Source organism: Aquarana catesbeiana, linkage group LG02, assembly GCF_042186555.1.
Source record: "Aquarana catesbeiana isolate 2022-GZ linkage group LG02, ASM4218655v1, whole genome shotgun sequence".
NCBI lineage: Eukaryota > Metazoa > Chordata > Amphibia > Anura > Ranidae > Aquarana > Aquarana catesbeiana.
In genome coordinates this window covers 57,256,103-57,281,408 of record NC_133325.1, presented here as the reverse complement: position 1 = coordinate 57,281,408, position 25,306 = coordinate 57,256,103, and the positions used below count along the sequence as shown (strand labels likewise).

At 43.5% G+C, this 25,306-nt stretch overlaps 1 protein-coding gene across 2 annotated transcripts in view; it reads right to left on the bottom strand.

Moving 5' to 3' along the window:
• Positions 1 to 25,306, bottom strand: part of PRSS23 (serine protease 23) — a 91,246-nt gene that overhangs the window by 8,971 nt on the left and 56,969 nt on the right. The gene's annotated exons all lie outside the window — the stretch shown is intronic.

Sequence of the window (25,306 nt, the reverse complement as noted above, 5' to 3'; positions counted from 1 at the left end):
CGTTGTCCTACTGGAAGGTGAACCTCCACCCCAGTCTCAAGTCTTTGGCAGACTTTAACAGGTTTTCTTCTAAGATTGCCCTGTATTTGACTCCATCTATCTTCCCATTAATTCTGACCAACTTCCCTGTCCCTGCTAAAGAAAATCATCCCCACAACATGATGCTGCCACCACAATGTTTCAGGGTGGGGATGTGCAGTGTTAGATTTCCGCCACACATAGTGTTTTGCTTTTAGGCCAAAAAGTTCCATTTTGGTGTCATCTGACCAGAGCACCTTCTTCCACATGTTTGCTGTGTCCCCCACATGGCTTCTCGCAAACTGAAAATGGGACTTCTTATGGCTTTCTTTCAACAATGGCTTTCTTCTTGCCACTATTCCATAAAGGCCAGATTTGTGGAGTGCACGACTAATGCCGCGTACACACGATCGGAATTTCGGCCCGCAAAAGACCGATGAGAGTTTCTCGTCGGAAAATTAGTGCTCCATCGGAATTTTGCTGGCCGAATTCCAGCCAGCAAAAGGTTGAGAGCATGTTCTCAATTTTTCGGTCGAAAAAAGTTCCTATCCGAAAATGCGTTGTGGCAATTCCGACGCGCAAATTTCCTGCGCATGCTCAGAAACGACCCATGCTCAGAAGCATTGAACTTAATTTTTAAGTTCGTCGTAGTGTTGTATGTCACCGCGTTCTTGACGGTCGTAAGTTCAGCGAACTTTTGCGTGACCGTGTTTATGCAAGGCAAACTTGAGCGGAATCCCGTCGGAAAAGCCGGCATATCTTTTTCCAACGAGAAGTCCGATCGTGTGTACGCGGCATGATAGTTGTCCTGTGGACAGATTCTCCCACCTGAGCTGTGAATCTCTGCAGCTCCTCCAGAGTTACCATGAACCTCTTAGCTGCTTCTCTAAAGAATGCTCTCCTTGCCTGTCAGTTTAGGTGGACGGCCATGTCTTGGTAGGTTTGCAGTTGTGCCATATCTTTCTATTTTTGGATGATGGATTGAACAGTGCTCCGTGAGATGTTCAAAGCTTGGGATATTTTTTTTATAACCTAACCCTGCTTTAAACTTCTCTACAATGTTTTCCCTGACCTGTCTGGTGTGTTCCTTGGCCTTCATGATGCTGTTTGTTCACTAAGGTTCTCTAACAAACCTCTGAGGGCTTCACAGAACAGCTGTATCTATACTGAGATTAAATTACACACATATTGACTCTATTTACTACTTAGGTGACCTCTGAAGGCAATTGGTTCCACTAAATTTTAGTTAGGGGTATCAGAGTAAACGGGGCTGAATACAAATGCACGCCACACTTTTCAGATATATTTGTAAAACAATTTGAAAACCATTCATCATTTTCCTTCCACTTCACAATTATGTGCCCCTTTGTGTTGGCCTATCACATAAAATCCCAATAAAATACATTTACGTTTTTGGTCGTAACATAACAAAATGTGGAACATTTTAAGGGGTGTGAATACTTTTTCAAAACGCTGTATGTTACCACAGCTTGTAGGGCACATAAAGTATAACTAAAGCAAAACATTTTCTTTAGTTTTGGATAGAGTGGAGAGGGATTAAAACCCCTGTCAATTTTTATTGCTGTCTGTGCCCCCATTAGGGAGATTCACTCTCTATATTTATCCTGTTTACCATTAGCATTACAATTGACCCATTTACCATGAAAAGTAAAAGAAAATCCCAAATTTCAGGTTGTCCCTAGAAAAGTAACAGAAGGTAATCTTCCAATTGGGACACTAGTTCAGGAGGCCTGGGGGACCCCAAAGGATTCCTTTAATTTGGAATGATTTTCCTCTCACTTCCTGTTTTGGCTATGGAAAAGGCGATGGGGCACAAATGCAAAAAATAAACCAACAGGGGTTATAACTAGGGATGAGCCGAACACCTCCCGTTTGGTTCGCACCAGAACTTGCGAACAGGCAAAAAAGTTGTGCGAACACCGTTAAAGCCTATGGAACACGAACATGAATAAACAAAAGTGCTCATTTTAAAGGCTTATATACATGTTATTGCCATAAAAAGTGTATGGGGGACATGTATCAATGCAAAAAAAAGTTTTAAAAACTGACGTTTTTTCAGGATCAGTGATTTTAATAATGCTTAAAGTGAAACAATAAAAATGAAATATTCTTTTAAATATCGTGCCTGTGGGGTGTCTATAGTATGCCTGTAAAGCAGTGCATCTTTCCTGTGTTTATAACAATACAATAGCAAAATGACATTTCTAAAGGAAAAAATGTAATTTAAAACTGCTCATGGCTGTAATGTATTGCCGGATCCTGGCAATATACATAAAAAATCATTGATAAAAACGGCATGGGTTCCCCCCCCCCCCCCCAGTCCATTAACAGGCCCTTTGGGTCTGGTATGAATATTAAGGGGAACCCCGCACCAAATTTTTCAAAAAAAAATTGCGTGGGGGTTCCCTTAAGATCAATACCAGGCCCTTCAGGTTTGGCATGGGTTTTAAGGGGAACTCCGCACCAAAATTAAAAATAAATACCATGGGGTCCCCCCAAAATCCATACCAGACCCTTATCTGAGCACGCAACCTGGCAGGCCGCAGGAAAAGGAGGTGGGGACGAGAGAGTGCCCCCCCTCCTGAACCATACCAGGCCACATGCCCTCAACATGGGGAGGGTGTTTTGGGGTCACCCCAAAACACCTTGTCCCCATGTTGATGGGGACAAGGGCCTCTTCCCCAAACCCTTGCCTGGTGGTTGTGGGGGTCTGCGGGTGGGGGACTTATTGGAATCTGGAAGCCCCCTTTAACAAGGGGACCCCCAGATTCTGCTCCCCATATGTAAATGGGTATCGGGTACATTGTACCCCTAACCATTTACCAAAAAAAGTGTCAAAAAAAGTAAAAATGACAGAAGACAGTTTTGGACAATTCCTTTTATTAAAAAAAAAAAAAGTCCTGCAATGTAAATGTAAATCCATCTTCGATCACAGCGATGATGACCCGAGAAATAAAAAAAACTCTGCCTCGATGGGAGGCGTCTCGCAACTGCCATCTTTTGCACTGACAGCTGTTATATAAGCTATACGTAAGCGGGTGACCCCACCCCCTTCTGACATCATGTAATGTCACATTACGTCAGAGGGGGGCGGGGTCACCCGTTTACCTGCGGTGGCCCCGTCCTCGGCTATATAACAGCTGTCAAAGCAAAAAGCCTGCCGTCGCGGGACGCCTCCCATGGAGGCGGAGTTTTCAGGGGGGGGGTTGGGTTTTTTTTCACGGTCCATCTGCGCTGTGATCGAAGATGGATGGACATCGCGGGACAAAAAAAAGGAATTGTCCCAAACTGTCTCCTGTCATTTTTACTTTTCTGACACTTTTTTGGGTGAATGTATAGGGGTACAATATACCTGATACCCATTCACAAAGGGGGGTCGGGATCTGGGGGTTCCCTTGTTAAAGGGGGCTTCCAGATTCTGATAAGCCCCCTCGCCCGCAGACCACCACAACCACCAGGGTTTTTTTTAATTTTGCCGCAGGGTTCCCCTTAATATCCATACCAAACCCAAAGGGACTGGTAATGGACTTGGGGGGGGGACCAATGCCATTTTTTTCAATGATTTTTTCCTATATTGCCGGGATCCAGCAATACATTACAGCCGTGAGCAGTTTTAAATGACATTTTTTCCTTTACAAATGTCATTTTGCTGCTCTCATTCATAAAACGATGTACACCCGCTATGTAAGCAGCCTAACATAGTGTGGGGTGTGCCCCCTGAGCCATGATTGGTCAGAAGCACCCCACCTTTTGGTCTATCATGGCTCTCACAGCAGAGCACGCTGTGATTGGCCAAAGCATGCAGGTCAGGTGCATGCTTTGGCCAATCAGCAGCCGTCAGTGCTCTGACGGTCTTGTCGTTCATTATGGGGCGTTCTGCGGGTGCTTGAATTTTCCGCGAAGGCCCCATAATGTTCTGAATTTGGTGAATGGGCGAACACCTGATGTTCGAGTGGAACTTACGTTTGACTCGAACATCAGGCTCATCCCTAGTTATAACCCTCCCTTTCTCTATCCAGAATGAAGAAAAAAGTTTTTCCTAAAGTTCCACTTTAATGAAGACATAACCCTTGGATGCCCTTAAATGCATTAAAGCAACTCTGAAAACTAAAGTTGTTCCTTATCTCTAGCCCCCCCCCCCCCCCCCCCCCCCGTATACCTCATTATGGGTCGGTGAGGCTGTCGATCATATTAAGTGAAAAGTTGAGGGGGAGTGGAGCCAATCCCTTTAGTTACTGAGCCGTAGAGCTCCTGTGGTGCTTTACAAATTATGCAAACATAACAAACATAAAAAAAAAAAAAAAAAACTATAATTGCAGCTAAGCGGTTAGCACTCTTGCCTTCAGAACAGTATTTGGTTTCAAATCCACCAGCGAGACTATTTGCATTGAATTGCCCTCACCAACTTTTGTGTTGTTTTTGTGTGCTCCAGTTTCCACCCTAAATATAAAAAAAACTGGGAGGTGATTGGCTTCCTCCCTAACAGACCCTACAATGTGTGGATAAGTGTGGCTTGAACATTAGTAAATTTAGTAAAAGGGGAAGCTCCATTTGTCTGCCTTCTCTCTCCCTCTGCTGCCACATTTGGCACCTTTTTCCCACTTCCAGCTGAGTCCACCGCGGGGTAGCTTAAGAAAAGTAGCCCAAGCAACGTGTCCTCCTTACTGATACAGAATCCAGTGTCACTTAGTCAGCTTCCTGTGAGCCCATGGCAATAAAGCGGGGCCCCACCCAAAAGGAGAAGCTCCGCTTGTCTGCCTCCTCCCCCCCTGCTGCCACATTTTGCACCTTTTTGGGGGAGCGGGTACCTGATTTTGTTAGGTACCAGCTCCCACTTCTGGCTGAGTTCACCGTAGCGAACCTAGCCCGAAGTTCGTCCCCCTTCGCCCACAACAGGCCCATTCACAGAGTGAAGCATGCTTTGCACGTGCACAGTAAGGGACGAGCTGTGAAGTCGCAAGGCTTCCCTGTCGGTTCTTCTTAGTGGAGATGACGGTGGCTGCAACCGAGAAGACACTGCTGGATTCCTGGCCAGGTAAGTGTCCTAATATTAAAAGTCAACAGCTACATTAGACTATGAACTGCTTCTGATGGAGCGTACACACGGTCAGACTTTTCGACCGGACTGGTCTGACAGACGCCGACGGACCAAATCCGGCGAACAATCCGATCGTGTGTGGGCTTCACCGGACCTTCAGCTGACTTTTCCAGTCGCAAATCTGATGGACTTTAGATTTGGAACTTGCTTCAAATCTTTACATCGTAACTCCGCTGGACCCAGAAATCCGCTCGTCTGTATGCTAGTCCGACTGACAAAAACCGACACTAGGGTAGCTATTGGCTACTGGCTATCAACTTCCTTATTTTAGTCTGGTGTACGTCATCACGTACGAATCTGTCGGACTTTGGTGTGATTGTGTGTAGGCAAGTCCGGTCGTTAGAAAGTCCGTTGAAAGTCCGCCAAAAGTCCGTCGAAAGTCCGTCGAAAATCTGTCGAAAGTCTGTAGGACGGGCTGTCGGACTTTTGTAGCTGAAAAGTCCGACCGTGTGTACACGGCATTAGAAGAACTGATGTGTACAGTTCCTGTACTCTATAAAGAACTTTAGAATATGTTAGTGCTCTAAAAAATATTGTAAGCAAATGAAAAAATTAATACCATTCAGAAAATACAATGCATGTTTGCATACATTATTTGATATCAGAAAGATATACTAGAATAAATATCAGACACAGAATATAAACTGGCCCATCCAATAACTATTTTACATGAAGTATCACATTTTGAGAAGCTTGTTTGAACCCAAAGTGTGATGTGCCTCAGTATTTTCAAAGGATGTGGATATAATCAAGGTCCTCCTTGAGAAAGGTGTGTTTGAGCACCCCAATATGTTGGGCTCTGGACCTCATTTCCCACCTTTTATACACTATTGGTAAAATGTTTTCTGTACTTTTTTATAACTTTTTTTGCATATCTATGGAGTTGATTTGCCAAAATCAAAGAGTGCAAAATCTGGTGCAGCTCTGCATAGAAACCAATCAGCTTCCAGGTTTTTTGTCAAAGCTTAAAGAGGTTGTAAAGGTTCGTGTTTTTCTCACTTTAATGCCTCCTATGCATTAAGGTGAAAAAACACCTGGCAATCACCGCCCCCCCCCCCCCATTTTACTTATCTGAACCCCTTCATTCAGTTGGCGGGGACGCGCTGTCTCTCTCTCCACGGGCTCCCGGCTCTTGATTGGATAGATTGATAACAGCACAGCCATTGGTTCCCGCTGCTGTCCATCAAATCCAATGACACGGGTGCCGGGGGGCGGGGCAAGGCCGAGTCCTGCATTCGGCCTCTATGGACGCCGAATGCTGGACTCGGGAGCGTGCCTGCAAAGTAATCCCCCGGGAGAACGCTTCTCCTAGGGGGTTATCTGATGTGGGGAGGAGCCGCCGGGGGACCCCAGAAGACGAAGTTTGGGGCAACTCTGTGCAAAACGAGCTGCACAGTGGAGGCAAGTATGACATGTTTGTTATTTAAAAAAAAAAATACCCTTACAATCACTTTAATTGAACAAGCTGAAGTTAGAAGCTGATTGGCTACCATGCAGAGCTGCACCGGATTTTGCACTCTCCGATTTTAGTAAATCAACCCCACATATGTTGAATTGCTTTTACATATAGTGCTATATTGTCATATACTGCATTTGCTTTGTGATATGAACATAAGGGAGGATGGCACCCTTTTGAATTTATAAGACCCCTTATGAATTGTTCATATGTTCTCCTGTATGGTGTGCAAGGGACAAACTGTTTCAATATACGGTAATCAAGCTGAGCTTCAGCCATAGAGAACTGGCATATGAAGCATTGACAACGAAACAAAGTTGGCATGTAAGCCAGGTTCCTATAAGTCCGTACAGCCATGTTCCCAGGTAGAAATACGGACTACGCCATAGAACACAGCGAACATCCTGTCTTGTAATTCCATAAAAAGTAGGCTAATACCGTTTTTTATCCGTTAGCCCCACAGTTACGTAAATGTAAAATATTTTACTTTATGTAAAAGGTACTTTTCACATTTTGAAAGCAATACTTCAATTGATTATACTAGTTATAAGAACGCTGTTATTCAGAATTCAGCCAGCAGAGGGCCTTATTTCATGGTGTAAATCATACAAACGCTTCTACTTCTATGTCCCTCATATTGACCATATTACACTAGTAAGACCTCAATCACAGTTTTGCTTTGATTGCTTTTTTTTATTTTTCTTGGTCTGTTTGAATTCCTGGCTCTATAAGTGGTCATGGAAAATTCTATATATCCCTTGAGTTCTCTGAGTCCGAAGAAAGCTGTTTCAATCTGTAAAAATACAATAAATGTACACCTTTCAACTCTCCAAGAAGAGGGATGCTTTTTTAGCACCAATTTTTATGCCAAAGGCCGTCCCTTGCCTGTTCATTGTTTTCATACTTACATCTACAACTGTCTATCAAAACAGATATTAAAAACGTACCATTCCACGCTGAAATAAATACTTGACCTTCAAATGCTAGTTCCCTGGCTGTCTCTGGCTTTAATATGTTAAAGTGAAGGCTGGGTTAGAGGTTAGTCAGCATAGGTGTTAGGAGGGGGTAGGGAGCATTATTAAGATTAGGTAGGTGTAGGAGTGGAATTCCACTTTAAAGCCCCACTTATTGCTCTGACCCCTACCCTGAATTGCCCCCCCCCCCCCCTTGAGCCCCCCACCTCTCACAGTTCCGCAATGCCCTGCACTCACAGTATGTCTTTAGTCTCTTGACTGAGTACACCCAGTGGTAGACTAGAATTACTGTGGGGGAGGGAGCTGGGAAGGCAGTGAGTAAGGCAGCCTGAGCCTTTTTTTTTTTTTTACAGCCTCCTGTGAGCCCATGGAATTGAAGCAGAGCTCTACCCAAAAGGGGAAGCTCCGCTTGTCTGCCTCCTAAACCCCTCTGCTGCCACATTTGGCGGGTACCTGGTTTTGCTGCCACATTTGGCAGGGTACCTGGTTTTGATAGGTACCCGCTCCCACTTCCGGCTCAGTTCACCACAGCGAACCCCACCCCAGCCAGAAGTTCGGCCCCCCCCTCCTCCTTCCCCCACAGACGGCCCATTCACAGAGTGAAGTGCGCTTTGCACTTGCGCAGTAGGGAACTGGCTGTGAAGTCGCAAGGCTTCCCTGTCAGTTCATCTTAGTTGAGATGTCGGCGGCAGAAAATCGGCTCTGGTGAAGACACTGCTGGATTCCTGGCCAGGTAAGTGTCCTAATATTAAAAGTCAACAGCTACAGTATTTGCAGCTATTGACATTAAATTTTTTTCTGCAGGAGCCTGGAGCTCCTCTTTAAGTATATGCCTCTAGAGGGCACATTGTCTGCCACCCTGGAATCACAGGGTAGTAATGCAACCGAGAGTGGAAGCACATAATGTGGCATTCAGAAGAGGATCAATGATGTCAGTGACTGGTCCAAATATCCAAGTAAGAAAACTTTATAATGAAAATGTAAAAAAAATTGCTGGAGGTGTGGGGGTTCATTAATGGGACTGTTGGGTGGAGCGGTGGGTTAAAACTGGAGTTATAGTAGATCTAATCCCCCCCAGAAATTGGAACATATTGCAGCCTACCAACCTTAGATGCAGTGGCTGCATTATTTTTATTTTTTCCTCTTTATTTTTTCATGGTTATCCTGAAAAAAACAGACTACCTGTCCCTGGGTGGATATACTTACTCCTCCACTGTAATTACATAAGGAGAAAAGATTGTCACCCAGGCTGGACTTCAAACGTGTCTTTCTCTCGTCACCTCCATTAAGACCCTTTCACACAGGCGGACTGATAAGGGCCCACCTTAAGTTTTTCAGGCGGACCTGATTGGACCCTCCAATCCCCTCTAGGGAGCAGTGGGTGTCATTAGACATGTGCCAGTTGGTAGAGCCAGCAGCACGATTACAAGGGTGTCATTCTGGCCACCCCAGTAAGGGGGGCATTCTTTCCACTTACCACCACCAATGTATGGGGCATTTTCCCAATGAATCCGGATTGACTAATCTTACCAGGGGTTCCCTGAGACCTGAAAATCATTTCAAGGGTTCCTCTAGGGCAGTGATGGCGAACCTTGGCACCCCAGATGTTTTGGAACTACATTTTGCTATGATGCTCATGCACTCTGCTCATGCACTCTTGAGCATCATGGGAAATGTAGTTCCAAAACATCTGGGGTGCCAAGGTTCGCCATTACTGCTCTAGGGTAAAAAGAGGGAGGCTGTATTAACGCATTAAAGCATACCAGACCATATTAGCTCTTTAACATATACCAGCAGGCAACCATACTGATTTACTGCTACCTAATGTTTTCCTGTAGTCCAAATGCTATAATTGCAGGCCCAGATCGGTGCATGCATTGTTTAAATTCACCATATCTTGGTCTGCTTCAATAGCTTTAGTACCAGGAGCCATAAACGATGAGTTTTACCGCACAGACTGCTAAAACTATGCTATCTGCTAATACTGAAATATGACCTACTAATTAATGTGAAGTTTAATAATAGGTTCAAGTTAATGCCATGGACTTTTTGACTTTGGCATAGTTTTAACAGGTCATATATAGCATTACCTGTTCGCTGGTTGATTTTTCTAGTCGCTTGAAACTCCTTCTTAATTTATGACCTGTAGAAGGTCAGCGCTGAGTAGCCCCTGCGGTTCTTTATCTCAAAGCTGAGGCCAGCTAAAAAGACTATTTGAGATAAAATATCCATCAAGAACCTAACCTACCAATTATCTGCCGGACATATCAACTATACCTATTAAAATCAAACACAAGTTTGCAGGAGTGCTTTTGCCAAGATTGCTAATACATTAAACACGACAATCCCGTCTCTCACGGATGTGTTTCCCTGACCATAAAACTAAAGAGTTGGAACAGTCTTATCCTGTACTCCCTTCATTCCTGTATGACTCACACATGAGAAATGAATGGAAATTCCCACATTGCGTTTTTACAAAAAAACAGACATTAGAAATTATTGGTTGGAAGTCATAATTGTTGAGGAAAGAACTGCTTATTTCATGAAAGTTTACAGCAGAATTCTAGGAATGATCTTTTTTCCATACTTGGTCCAACTTGGATGGGTCTCTGACCTAGAGCAAGCATGACGGAAAGGACTTGATGTAGAGCATAAAGAGATACTCCATGGAAGCAAAATGTGCCCCCTGACCTGAACTAGTGATTTACTGCATACACTTGCGAATATTTGTGAATCCATACTGCCTCGTGCAAAGTCTGGTCCCTAACTCTGGTCTAACAAAGCTCCCAACTTGGGACATTGATAGCAATGAATAAATTAGAAGCAGGTATGCCTTGGAGGTAACCTATTCTTCCTTAAAGGAGTCCAGACCTGTTCAGTGGTAACCAAAGAACTCTAGTGCAATGGAGGGCAACCCTAATACAGTGGAGATTTGAACAAAATGGAAAAGATCAAAGATCACCAGGGCGCACCGTGCTTTTTTTAAGGTAAATAACTTAACAAGGCTTCATTAAAAAGTAAGGAATGTTTGAAGAGTTCAGGTGTCAGAAATAAGTAACACAATGTTCAGAGGTCAGTGGTACATAATGCAGAGTGCAGACGTCAGCAGTAAGAAACGCAGAGTGCAGGAGTCAGTAGAAAATAATGCAGAGTGCAGGTGTCAGCACTAACCCAGAGTTCAGAGGTCAGTAGTAAGTAACACAGAAAAGAGAGGTCAGTAGTAAGAAAAGCAGAGTGCAGGGGTCAGTAGAAATTATCACAGAGTGCAGGGGTCTGTATTAATGCAGAGTCCAGGGGTCAGTAGTAAATATGCAGAGTGTCGGGGTCGGTAGTAAGTACACAGAGTGCAGGTGTAAATAGAAAGTAATGCAGGGTCCAGGGGTCAGTAATAAGAATTGTAGAGCATAGGGGTCAGTAGAAATTACCACAGAGTGCAGGGGTCAGTACTAATGCAGAGTCCAGGGTTCAGTAGTAAGTATGCAGAATGCAGGAGTCGGTAGAAAATACACAGTGTGCAGGGCTAAATAGAAACGTATGCGGAGTTCAGGGGTCAGTAATAGGCAATGCAGAGTGCAGGGGTCAGTAGTAAGTAATGTAGAGTGCAAGGGTGAGAAGTAACGCAGAGGTCAGATGTTAGCTATAAGTAACACAAGAGTTCAGAGGTCAGTAGTAAATAACACAGGATGCAGGGGTCAGTAGTAAGTAATGGAGAGTGCAAGGATCAGTAGTAAGTAAGGTAGAGTGCAAGGGTCAGTGATAATGCAGAGGTCAGATGTTAACTATAAGTAACACAGAGTTCAGAGGTTGGTAGTAAGTAACATAGGATGCAGGGGTCCGTCAAAAGTAATGTAGAGTGCAAGGGTCAGTAGTAATGCAGAGGTCAGATGTTAACTATGAGTAACACAGAGTTCAGAGGTCAGTAGTAAGTAACACAGGGTGCAGGGGTCAGTAGTAAATAATGCAGAGTGCAAGGGTTAACATCACAGCTCAAATTCCCCACGCCTCTGCAAAAATTCACCAGACATCAGATGCAATGGTGCCCAGCAGAGTGGGGGAAGTCCTCCCATGTGACATGTCTGAGCTGAGATGGAGCCTAGGACCTCCCATGGCTGTGTTCACGTTGCCACTCTAACCTAAGATCATAGAGGTGGTGAGCAGGATCTGGAGCTGGCAACACGTTGGAGCCATGATCTACAAGTCACATAGCCACGATCGACAGGTAGATCACATCAACCAGTTTCCATTCCCCGCACTAGTGTTTAAATTCAACAAAAGTGACCACACTTTGCAGATGTGCCTTGACGCAGCAGTGCGGATTTACATATATTTGCAAGCACATGAAGTAGAACCTTTGCTGGGGAACTTTTTGGCTTTAGATACTGCTTTTTTCTGCTAATTTTCTGCAGATTTATCCAGCCCCTTTGTGAATTTCTTGGAAATGAAAAGATAAAGGTCCTCGGCTTCCTGATGAGGACAACACGGGTTCACATGAAGGCAGCAGATTTTCAGATTAGTACAGCTGAGCCGAGGTCATTTTGCAGCACAGGTACCATTTTTTTTCCTTAAAACCTAATTTACCCTTTGGTGAACTTTGCCTTTAAATGTGCCCCTGGGGAAAGGACCCCTGATATTAATCATCAGCTGCAGTCATGGTTTTCTGTGTCTGAACAATATCAATCAGCAGGTCTCCTAAAAGTCTGCACCATTTTATATTGTTTGGCTGCCTAACAAATTCCAAATAGTGGACCCGGCTATGGACGCTCACAAATAAAAAGTGCACGCTTATTAAATGCACTAAGTGTGGCTTAATGAGTTTTTTGAAAGAAACCAATAACCTGCCTTCAGGAATCTGCCGCCTAGCAGGAATGTCAGCAGAATGTGTCCAGGGCCAATCTTTTCTCCGATTCCTTTTCACATTCTGCTATGCATGATTGCCTTGTTTTTTCCAGAAGAGTACAATGTTATAGCAAGTTGTCAATGTGTCACCCACTCAACAGAAGGTTTGTACCAATACTACAGTCAGCTCTACAGAATCTCTAAAGCCAAGAACAAAACTGAAATATAATGCAGTTTATCGGTGCTTAGCTGGTGAATTCATTTTGCTTTCACATGTCTTGTTCTATGGTGACTTTACTCACTGCACTGCGTCAATGGGTGAGCAGCGCTGTTACCCCAGGACTACCGAATACCCCGCCACTATGTAACATGGGGGTGCTCTATAATTCATAGAGAGAGCTATAAAATTTCAAGATTTCTAGCAGGATCCACAATTTTCTTGACACTGTTGTGTAACAGGGGAGCACATCCACTCTTTCACCCATTCCTGTCTGACCCTCTGTACAGTGGGTATAGAGAAGAACCCCCCCCCCCCCCCTTAAAATAATCACATTTTGTTGCTTTGCAGCCTGAAATACAAACAGTTTGTTTTATCCAGCTGTATTTAACTTATAACATTCAAGTGAAGGATATAACACCAACATGTCAGAAAAAAGTAAAAAAAAAAAAAAAGTAAAAACAGAATCACTGAGTTGGAAAAAGGTTCACCCCCCCCCCCTTGTGTCAGTATTTTGTTAAACCACATTTTGCTTTAATTACAGCCTTTAGTCTGTTGGGATGTGTCTCTACTAACGTTGCACATCTAAACTTTGCAATATTTGCTCGCTTCTCTTTGCAGAACTGCTCAAGTTCAGTTAAATTTGATGGTGACCATTTGTGGACTGCAGTCTTCAAGGCATTCCATAGATTTTTGAAGGGGTTTAAAGAGGTTGTAAACCTCCATGGGGAAGTTGTACCTATAGGTAAGCCTATAATAAGGCTTACCTATAGGTACAGTAAATATCTCCTAAACGTGCGCCGCTTAGGAGATATTTACCTTGTAGTGCGCCGATGATATCATCAGTGCATGCGCTGTGAAGAACGGCCCTCCGAGTCGTTTCTTCAATAGCAAGTGCCGTGACTGGGGGCTCCTGCGCATGACGTCACGCGGCTCCAGTCAATCACATAGCCAGAGTCCGTGGCCCCGAAAGGAAGGGGGCGAACATGGATGCGGCCTCCAGCGGGGACATTGCGGGTTCATTTGCAGATAAGTGGCACATAATGTGCTAGTATGTGATGCATACTAGCACATTATGCTTTTACTTTGCAGGGAACTAAAAAGGAAGTAAAACTCGTTGGGGTTTACTTCCTCTTTAACGTGGTTGTAAACCCCTGATTGTCACTTTTACCTATAGGTAAGCCTAGAATAAGGCTTACTTTTAAGTAGTGGAAATATCTCCTAAACGTGTGTCGTTTAGGAAATATTTACCTTGTAGTGGGCAGGTGATGTCATTGGCGCATGCGCTGTGAAAAACGGACCTTCGTGCTGTTTCTTCACTCACAAGTAGCATGTTCGACGGCTCCCATGAGCATGCGAGTAACATCATGTGGCTCCGGCCAGTCACAGAGCCAGAGTCCGCGGCCCCAGAAGGAAGAGGGGTGAAGATGGATGCGGCAACCAGCGAGGACAGCGTGGGCTTTGTTTGCAGGTAAGCGCCACATAATGGGCTAGTATGCGATGCATACTAGCCCATTATGCTTTTACTTTGCAGGGAACTAAAAAGGAAGTAAAAGCCATCGGGGTTTACTTCTTCTTTAAGTCTGGGCTCTGACTAGGCCATGCAAGGACATTCCCCTTTTTCTCCTTCAACCACTGTGTGGTCATTTTTGCTGTGTACTTTGGGTCATTGTCATGTTGGAAAGTAAACCTTCCTCCCATTGACAACTTTCTGGCAGAGGGCAGCAGATTTTCCTCAAGAATTTGATGCTATTTTGCCCCATCCAAGTGCTCCAGTCCCTGCTGCAGAGAAACACCCTATAACTGGATATTACCCCCTCCATGCTTTACTGTAGGAATGGTATTATTTGGATGGATTTCCGCCAGACATATCGTTTGGTTTTGAGGCCAAATAATTTGTTTTAGTCTCATCTCACCATAACACATTTTTCCATGCGGCCTCCGAGTTTTCAAGGTGCATTTTGGGAAAGCTCAGTGGTAACGGCATGTGGTCTTTCTTGAGGAGTGTCTTTTTTCTTGCACCCCTCCCATACAAGCCACATTTGTGGAGAATTTGTGATATTGTTGTCACATGCACACAATGACCACTCTTTGCCATAAATTCCTGCAACTGCTTCAGATTTGCTGTAGACCTCTTGGTAGCCTCTCTGACCAGTTTCCTCCTGGCTCTTTCATCCAGTTTGGAGTGACGTCCTGATCCAGAGAGGGTCTGTGTTGTACCAAATACTGTACACTTCTCAATAATAGACTTCACTGTGCTTCTAGACATTGATAAATCCTTTTGAATTTTTTGTTTTTGGTATCCATCTCCTGACTTGTGCCTGTCCACAACTTTATCCTGGAGATCTTTTGACAGTGCCTTGGCACCCATAGTTGATTGTTTGCTTCAGTTGCACTAACAGGAACTGAAGTGCTCCAGGAAAGCTCTTTTCATGCTGATCTAATCAAAATGACCACAGCTGATCACAGTTGAAAGTCAAATGGCTTTGTGTGCCATTGAGAAGGTGATTAGCTACACCTGATTGAGTCGTTTTTAGGAGGGGTGATCCTTTTTCCAACTCAGTGATTGTTTTTTTTAATTGTTTTGATTTTTTTTGACTTGTTGGGGTTATATCTTTCCCATGGATGGTATAAGTTGAGTAAATACAGCTGGATAAAATAAAAACCACGTATGTCTTCATTTCAGGCTACAAAACAACAAAATGTGATTCTTTTATATACCCAAATACCCATTATATATACCCCATTCCCAAGGCGCCCTTCCAATGGCAGGGCTAGCACTAAACCATGGCAGCTCTAAACTATGGAACTGCAACAAACCACTGAGGGGACTCTTCTTTGTGTTATGAGTAAGCGCTGTTACTTGTGTGAAACGCGTTAACGTTCGCTTCCATTCGCTCATTATGCTGTTATGGTTTTATTTTTTGATATGCTACAATAAAGTTTTGACGTCCATCTGTAGTGTGGGGCCACCAACAATTTTTCTGTTCAAGCCACTGAGGGGGTTACATACAAGCCCTACCCTATAGCACTTATTGAACAGATGCAGGATCACTTTAATGTGAATCTCCACAGGCTCATATAATTGCCTTCATTTCGCTCCCACACAGCTCCATTCACATTCCAGGCATGAAAGCAAACCTACAAGAGACATTGTTTACCCAATGTACAGAACTCCCCTGTGGCCAAATTTTAGGTTTTAGAGTCAAAATCAAAATAACTTTTAATTTTTAAAGACAGATAACCTTGGATATCCAGCTTTTTTGCAGAAATCTGAATATAACCAAGAGCTAGAAGGCATTCTGTACCTGTATACTGCAGATAATAATTCATAGCTATTGTAGGTCCTCTGTATTGGCGAGTGGGCTCAATGCCAGAGAGCTTCGTATTGCATTGTATTCTGCACACAATGAGTTTTTATTATACAGTAAGATTCATTCAGGAATTGAATAAACACATTCCGATTATAAACTTTCTTCTCTTGGAAAAAAATGACCTTTGATAGATGCAGAATGTATAAATGTGTTTACACCTTTACCTGAATATATATTTGCTTAGCCAGTGAGGAAAAAGATTATGCTTTTTATTGTGTTAAAATATGAATATATACAGTATATGAGTGTCAAGGTCATTTGCTATAATCGAGTATGTTATCAGCAGCTGCAAGCATAGAATGAAATGCATTCACATTGTTATGAGCGCCGATGAGACGCACTGACGGAAATTAGAATATTTTATTACCTTGGAAAAATTTGATTGGATTTGTATTTTTCTCCTTCCACCTGGAGTGATTACACAGATTTTTCTCTCTGTTACCTCACTGCAACTATTCATCATTATATAATGAAGTACAATCAGACAGTGAGGGCGGCTCAAAGGTGAATTCCAGGTAAATACATTTTTACACAGGTACATTGGTCCAGCTTGTATTAATGTAAGTATGTATATCCCGTACCTTGGCATCCCCCTGGAAGCTGGATGACCCTGAAGCTCCTGGATATCACTAGAGTAGCAGTGCCTACTACAGTGATTTCCAGCTTCCATGGGATTCCATGGGTATGGCACATACAGTATCTCACAAAAGTGAGTACACGCCTCACATTTTTGTAAATATTTTATTATATCTTTTCATGTGACAACACTGAAGAAATGACACTTTGCTACAATGTAAAGTAGTGAGTGTACAGCTTGTATAACAGTGTAAATTTGCTGTCCCCTCAAAATAACTCAACACACAGCCATTAATGTCTAAACCGCTGGCAACAAAAGTGAGTACACCGCTAAGTGAAAATGTCCAAATTAGGCCCAATTAGCCACAAGGAGGTCTTAAAACTTTATCATAGTGTGTAAGGAAACCAATATCTAAATTCAGGCCATTATATTTCGTGTCAAAAAGAAGTATCATTCTTAGTTCAAACGTTTTCCTTTCCTGGATAGTTCTGAAATTCCCTTTAAGAACTAAAACATTGAGGTCTTCTATAGTGAAATAGACATGTAAGTGCTGCCAGTATTGCTGCAGAGGTTGAAGGGGTGGGGAGTCAGCCTGTCAGTGCTCAGACCATACGCCGCACACTGCATCAAATTGGTCTGCATGGCTGTCGTCCCAGAAGGAAGCCTCTTCTAAAGATCTCTGATCCCTCCTGTATGGATTTGTAATGTAAGTGTACTGTCTGCCCTCATGTTGTAAAGCGCTGTGCAAACTGTTGGCGCTATATAAATCTTGTATAATAATAAAAATACTAATAATAAAGATGATGCACAAGAAAGCCCGCAAACAGTTTGCTGAAGACAAGCAGACTAAGGACATGGATTACTGGAACCATGTCCTGTGGTCTGATGAGACCAAGATAAACTTATTTGGTTCAGATGGTATCAAGCGTGTGTGGCGTCAACCAGGTGAGGAGTACAAAGACAAGTGTGTCTTGCCTACAGTCAAGCAGGCTGGTGGGAATGTCATGGTCTGGGGCTGCATGAGCGCTGCCGGAACTGGGGAGTTACAGTTCATTGAGGGAACCATGAATGCCAACATGTACTGTGACATTCTGAAGCAGAGCATGATCCCCTTCCTTTGGAGACTGGGTCACGGGGCAGTTTTCCAACATGCTAACGACCCCAAACACACCTCCAAGATGACCACTGCCTTGCTAAAGAAGCTGAGGGTGAAGGTGATGGACTGGCTAAGCATGTCTCCAGACCTAAACCCTATTGAGCATCTGTGGGGCATCCTCAAATGGAAGGTGGAGGAGCGCAAGGTCTCTAACATCCACCAGCTCCGTGATGTCATCATGGAGGAGTGGAAGAGGACTCCAGTGGCAACCTGTGAAGCTCTGGTGAACTCCATGTCCAAGAGGGTTAAGGCAGTGCTAGAAAATAATGGTGGCCACACAAAATATTGACAATTTGGACCCAACTTGGACATTTTCACTTAGGGGTGTACTCACTTTTGTTTCCAGCAGTTTAGACATTAATGAGTTATTTTGAGGGGACAGCAAATTTACACTGTTATACAAGCTGTACACTCACTATTTTACATTGTAGCAAAGTGTAATTTCTTCAATGTTGTCACATGAAAAGATAGAATAAAATATTTTAAAAAATTTGAGGGGCATACTCACTTTTGTGAGATACTGTACATACTGTACTTTGGTCCAATCTGGATCAATGTAATTATGTAAAACTTTACATACCTGGACTTCATCATTAACCACTTCAGCCCCGGAAGATTTGGCTGTTCAATGACCAGGCAATTTTTTGCGATACGGCACTGCCTCGCTTTAACTGACAATTGCGTGGTCGTGCAACGCTGTACCCAAACAAAACTGACGGCCTTTTTTTCACACAAATAGAGCTATATACATAGAACACTACACCACCAATCAGTGGTGTATTTTGGTTTTGTGCGTCCCTAGGCCAGACCAAAATCGGTCACCCCCCCATCTGAATTTGCCACACCCCTTCCTGTTTAAGATCTACCTCTTCATCTGTAAATGCCACCCCTTCCTCTTTAGGCCCCACCTCTTACTAGAGCTCCACCTCAGGAGTTGGTCAGAGACTGAAGACATACTACAGGAGTTGGTCAGACACTGTGGACATGATACAGAAGATGGTCAAAGACTGCAGACATGATCAGCGGCTGCAGACATGATACAGGAGTTGGTCAGAGACTGCAGACATGATCAGAGGCTGCGGACATGATACAGGAGTTGTTCAGAGACTGCGAACATGATAAAAGAGATGGTTAGAGACTGAGGATATGATACAAGAGATGGTCAGAGACTGCAGACATGATGCAAGAGATGGTCAGAGACTGTGGACATGATATAGGAGACAGTCAGAGACTGCAGACATGATGAGAGACTGCGGACATGATACAGGAGTTGGTCAGAGACTGCAGACATGATTAGAGGCTGCAGACATGATACAGAAGTTGGTCAGAGACTGCAAACATGATACAAGAAATGGTCAGGGACTGCAGACATGACACAAGAGATGGTCAGAGACTGCGGACATGATGTAGGAGATGGTCAGAGACTGAAGACATGATCAGAAACTGCGGACAGGAGTTAGTCAGAGACTGCGAACATAATACAAGAGATGGTTAGAGACTGAGGATATGATACAAGAGATGGTTAGAGACTGCGGACATGATACAAGAGATGGTCAGAGACTGCAGACATGATACAGGAGATGGTCAGAGACTGCAGACATGATACAGGAGATGGTTAGACTCTGCAGACATGATCAGAGGCTGGAGACATAATCAGAGGCAGGGGACATGATCAGAGGCAGCGGACATGATCAGAGGCTGCGGAAATGGTCAGAGGCTGTGGACATGATCAGAGACTGCGGACATGGTCAGAGGCTGTGGACATGATCAGAGGCTGCAGACAAGATCAGAGGCTGCGGACATGGTCAGAGGCAGGGGAAATGGTCAGAGCCTGGGAACATGATCAGCATCATCATCCTCTCTAACATGATCATCGTTCTTCTTCTAATACATTTGGCGGTGATCATTACTTACATCACTGGGACCGTCCCCTCCAACCGAGCCCAGCCAAGCCGAGGTGAGTCAAGACCGCCCACCCCCCGCCCAAGCAGCAGAGCCAAGCTGAAGTGAGCTGAGACTGCCCCTTTGCTCGAGCCTAGCCGAGCGGAGACTGCCCCCCCTCGGTTGTGACCCCCCCCCGCCCGAGCACAACCGAGCCGAGCTGAGACTGCCCCTCTGCTCAAGCACAGCCAATCCCAGTCGAGCAGAGACCGCCCCTGCCAGTCACTTTATGCCGCTTTATGGGGGACTGTATTTGTGCGGCCGTTGCGACTCGGGAGGAGGTAGGGGGCTTTTTCTCGTGTGGGGGGCGGCTTTTTTGCCACCCCCCGCAAAGTGCCGCCCTAGGCCTTGTCGGCCTAGGCCAAGAAACAATGCTGCCTCCAACATGAACCGCCACTGGACATGATCATCATAAAATTATATTGCATTCTGTACATAGACCATAATACAATTCTGTTATACACTATATATAGAACATTACACTTCCAACATGACTGATCACTGGATGTGACCTTGATACAATTCTATTACACTCTATACAGACATAGAATGCTACACCCCCAACATAGTCACCCACTGAACATGACCATAATCCAATTAAATGAAACATAGAATACTACATCTCCAATATAACCGACTACTCAACATGATTATAATTATATTGTATTACACTCTATACAGAGAGCAAACACTACACCTCCAACATGACTGGCCACTGGACATGATCGTAATAAAATTCTATTACATTGCATACACAGAGCTCTACACCTCCAATATAACCAACCACTGGACATGATCATAATACAATTTTTATATACTATATACAGTACATAGAAAACTACACCCCCAACATGCTTTACCATTGGACTTCTGAACTCCAGCCCGAATCCGTAGGATGCCAGGATTTCGTTAAAATCTTGGAATGGTCCTGCGGAATTCATGATAGTTGGGAGGTATGTAACATCTCCAGCATGGACATGATCATAATATAATTCTTATACTCCATGTACATAGAACACTACACCTCCAGCATGATCACCCACCGAACATGGCCATAATCCAATTCTATAATGCCATCAACATAGATCCCCAATATAACCAACCATTCAACATGATTATATTTCTATTCTATTATGGGGCATACACACGGTCGGACTTTTCGTCTACAAAAGTCCGACAGCCTGTCCGACAGACTTCCGGCGGACTTTCGGCGGACTTGCGGCGGACTTGTGGCAGACTTTCTAACGAACGGACTTGCCTACACACGACCACACAAAAGTCCGACGGATTCCTACGTGATGACGTACACCAGACTAAAATAAGGAAGTTCATAGCCAGTAGCCAATAGCTGCCCTAGCGTGGGTTTTTGTCCGTCGGACTAGCACACAGACGAGCGGATTTCGGGGTCCGTCGTAGTTACGACGTAAAGATTTGAAGCATGTTTCAAATCTAAAGTCCGTCGGATTTGAGGCTGAAAAAGTCAGCTGAAAGTCCGGGGAAGCCCACACACGATCGGATTACCAGCCAGCTTTAGTCCGTCGGCGTCCGTTGGACTTTTGTAGACGAAAAGTCTGACCGTGTGTATGCCCCATAACACTCAATACAGATAACAAACACTATACCTCCAACACGACTGGCCACTGTACATTATCGTAATACAATTCTATTAAATTCTATACATAGAACAGTACACCTCCAGCAAGACCAACCACTGGACATGATAATAATACAATTCCTTTATACCAAAAACATAGAACACTACACTTCCAACATGACTGATCGCTGGATGTGACAATAATGCAATTCCATTACACTCTATACAGACATAGAATGCTACACCCCCAACATGGTCGCCCACTAGCCATGACCATAATCAAATTATATAATGCAACACACATAGAATACTACATTTCCAATATAACCACTCAACAAGATTATAATTCATTTTTTTTACACTCCATAGCAAACACTACACCTCCAACATGACTGACGACTGGACACGATCGTAATACAATTCTATTACATTGCATACACAGAGCTCTATACCTCCAACATGACCAACCACTGGACATGATCATAATGCAATTTTATTATACTCTATACAGTGCATATAACACTACACCTCCAACATGTTTTGGCATTGGACTTCAGAACTCCAGCCTGAATTTGCAGGATGCCAGCATTTAGTTAAAATCTCGGAATGGTCCTGCGGAATAAAGGACAGTTGGGAGGTATGCTACATCTCCAACATAGACATGATCATAAAAGAATTCCATCACACTCTATACATAGAATACTACACCCCCAACATGACCAACTACTGGACATGATCATAATACAATTCTATCACACTCTATGCATAGAACACTACACCTCCAACATGACCAATAACTGGATCACTGGATGTCCAGTGATTGGTCAGGTTGGAGGTATAGTGTTCTTTGTATAAAACACTACACCCCCAACCTGATCGATCACTGGACATGATCATAATACAATTCTATTACACTCTATACATTGAAAACTACACCTCCAACCTGATCGATCACTGGACATTACATTGCATACACAGAGCTCTATACCTCCAACATGACCAACCACTGGACATGATCATAATGCAATTTTATTATACTCTATACAGTGCATATAACACTACACCTCCAACATGTTTTGGCATTGGACTTCAGAACTCCAGCCTGAATTTGCAGGCTGCCAGCATTTAGTTAAAATCTCGGAATGGTCCTGCGGAATCAAGGACAGTTGGGAGGTATGCTACATCTCCAACATGGACATGATCATAATAGAATTCTATTACACTCTATACATAGAACACTACACCCCCAACATGACCAACTACTGGACATGATCATAATACAATTCTATCACGCTCTATACATAGAACACTACACCCCCCAACATGACCAAAAACTGGATCACTGGATGTCCAGTGATCGGTCAGGTTGGAGGTATAGTGTTCTTTGTATAAAACACTACACCCCCCAACCTGACTGATCACTGGACATGATCATAATACAATTCTATTACACTCTATACATTGAACACTTCACCCCCAACCTGACCGATCACTGGACATGATCATAACACAATTCTATTATACTCTATACATAGAAAACTACACCCAAAACCTGACCGATCACTGGACATGATCATAATACAATTCTATCACACTTTATACATAGAACACTACACCTCCAACCTGACCGATCACTGGACATAATCATAATACAATTCTATCATACTCTATACATAGAACACTACACCCCCAACCTGACTGATCACTGGACATGATCATAATACATCTCTATCACACTCTATACATAGAACACTACACCCCCAACCTGATCGATCACTGGACATGATCATAATACAATTCTATTACACTATATACACAGAACACTACATCTCCAATATGACCAACCACTGGATATTATCATCACACAATTCTATTACACTCTATACAGACATAGAACACTACACCTCCAATATGACTGAACATTGCACACGATCATAATGCAATTAATTTCTTTATAATCTGTTAATGGAAATGAATGCACATTACAGCTTATGCAAACAACAATGTTAAGATACATTGAACTTACAAAAACCTTTTGCTTAGTTGCACAAGAATACGCACATAACATTTTGCTGGCATTCTAGTCAGAAAGTTTTTTTTTTGCAGCCAAAGACCTGAACAATGCTTTAATATGTAACAAAGGTTCTTGGGAAGACAGGTTAAATTGTTAACTAGAAGGTGGAATTACATGCTCCGGGCAGGTATGTGGCTTAGTACACAGGCTCTGAGGTAATGCATTCCTTGTCTCTCCCGGTGAATCATTGGCAAGCGGCCAGCTGACAATCTTAAAACCAAAAGGAGACAATGCAAAAAAAAAAAAAAAAAAATATATATATATATATATATATATATATATATATATATATATATGAGGATATACAGAAATGTACTATAAACAATACAAAGCTAAATAAAACTTCAATGACATATCCAATGAAGTAGAACTTCCATATATTGACTGAACTTGGGTTCATGCAGACGGGCACTTGCGTGGGTTTTCTTGCATTTGACGTGTGTTTGAAATACATGTCAAAGGCAGATCCGCAGATTCCTCCTGACCTCAGTAGAGAAGTGTAGATGACAGTTCAGAGGCTGCTTTTAGGAAGACAGGAGATGATGGATCACAATCAAAAGAAATAACATTAGCATTCATGTGTATATCGTGTGGAGTCGGCCGCTTTCCAGAGGTGAGTATGAGCTAAGCGGAAATATGTTTTATTGCCAGTTCAGAGACTGTGATTAAATCTATAGACATACTGTAAATGTCCTGCTGTTTTCCCGTTTCCGCATTCTTTAGGCCTCATTCAAATGAATGCTGAGGTGCTGTGGGCAGGCAGTCCATGTAGGGGCTCATTTTCACTTGCAGAGCCTTCTGAAGACAGATCCGCAATTGATCGCTCATAAAGTGGTTCTAAAAGTAGAAGGTTTTTTATCTTAAAGTGACACTAAAGGTAATTTTTTTTTTTTAAATAACAAACATATCATACTTACCTTCACTGTGCAGCTAGTTTTGCACAGAGTGGCCCCGAACCTGGTCTTCTGGGGTCCCTCGGCGGCTCTCTTGGTTCCTCCCCGCATCAGATAACCCCCTAGGAGAAGCGCTCTCCCAGGGGGTTTCATTGAGGGCGCGCTCCCGAGTCCAGCATTCAACGTCCATAGACAACGATTGCAGGACTCGGTCCCGTCCCCCCTCGGGCGCGTCATTGGATTTGATTGGCAGCAGCGGGAGCGAATGGTTGCACTGCTATCAATCTATCTATTCAACAGCCAAGGACCCCCTAGCAGAGAGAAGCCACGTTTGAGGGTTCAGGTGAGTAAAACGGGGTGGAGGCTGGGGGGCCGGTCACTGACAGGTGTTTTTTCACCTTAATGCACAGGATGCATTAAGGAGAAAAAACATGAACCTTTACAACCCCTTTAATGCATTCTACAGTATGCATTAAGATAAAAAACCTTCTGTGTGCAGCAGCCCTCCTAATACTTACCTGAGCCCCATCACAATCCAGTGATGTTCGACGACTGGTGCCCGCTGCTGTCAATCAAATTCAGTGAGCCAATGAGGAGAGAGGGAGTGGGGCCGAGCCGTGGCTCCATGTATGAATGGACACACAGAGCTGCGGCTCGGCTCAGGAGCCTCCATAGCAAGCTGCCTGCTGTGGGGGCGCTCAACAGGAGCTCCGAAACAGGGACCCGAGAAGAGGAGGATCTGGGCTGCTCTGTGCAAAACCATTACACAAAGGAGGTAAGTATGACGTGTTGTTTTTAAATAATAAAAAAAAATGAGACTTCAGCCCCGGAAGGTTTTACCCCCTTAATAACAAGGCCATTTTTTGCAATACGGCACTCCGTTTCTTTAACTGACAATTGCGCATTCATGCGACATTGTACCCAAACAAAATGTATGTCCTTTTTTTCCCTACAAATAGAACTTTCTTTTGGTGCTATTTGATCACTTCTGCGTTTTTTTTTTTTGTGCTATAAACAAAAAAAGACAATTTTGAAAAAAAAAAACAATATTTTTTACTTTTTGCTATAAAACATACC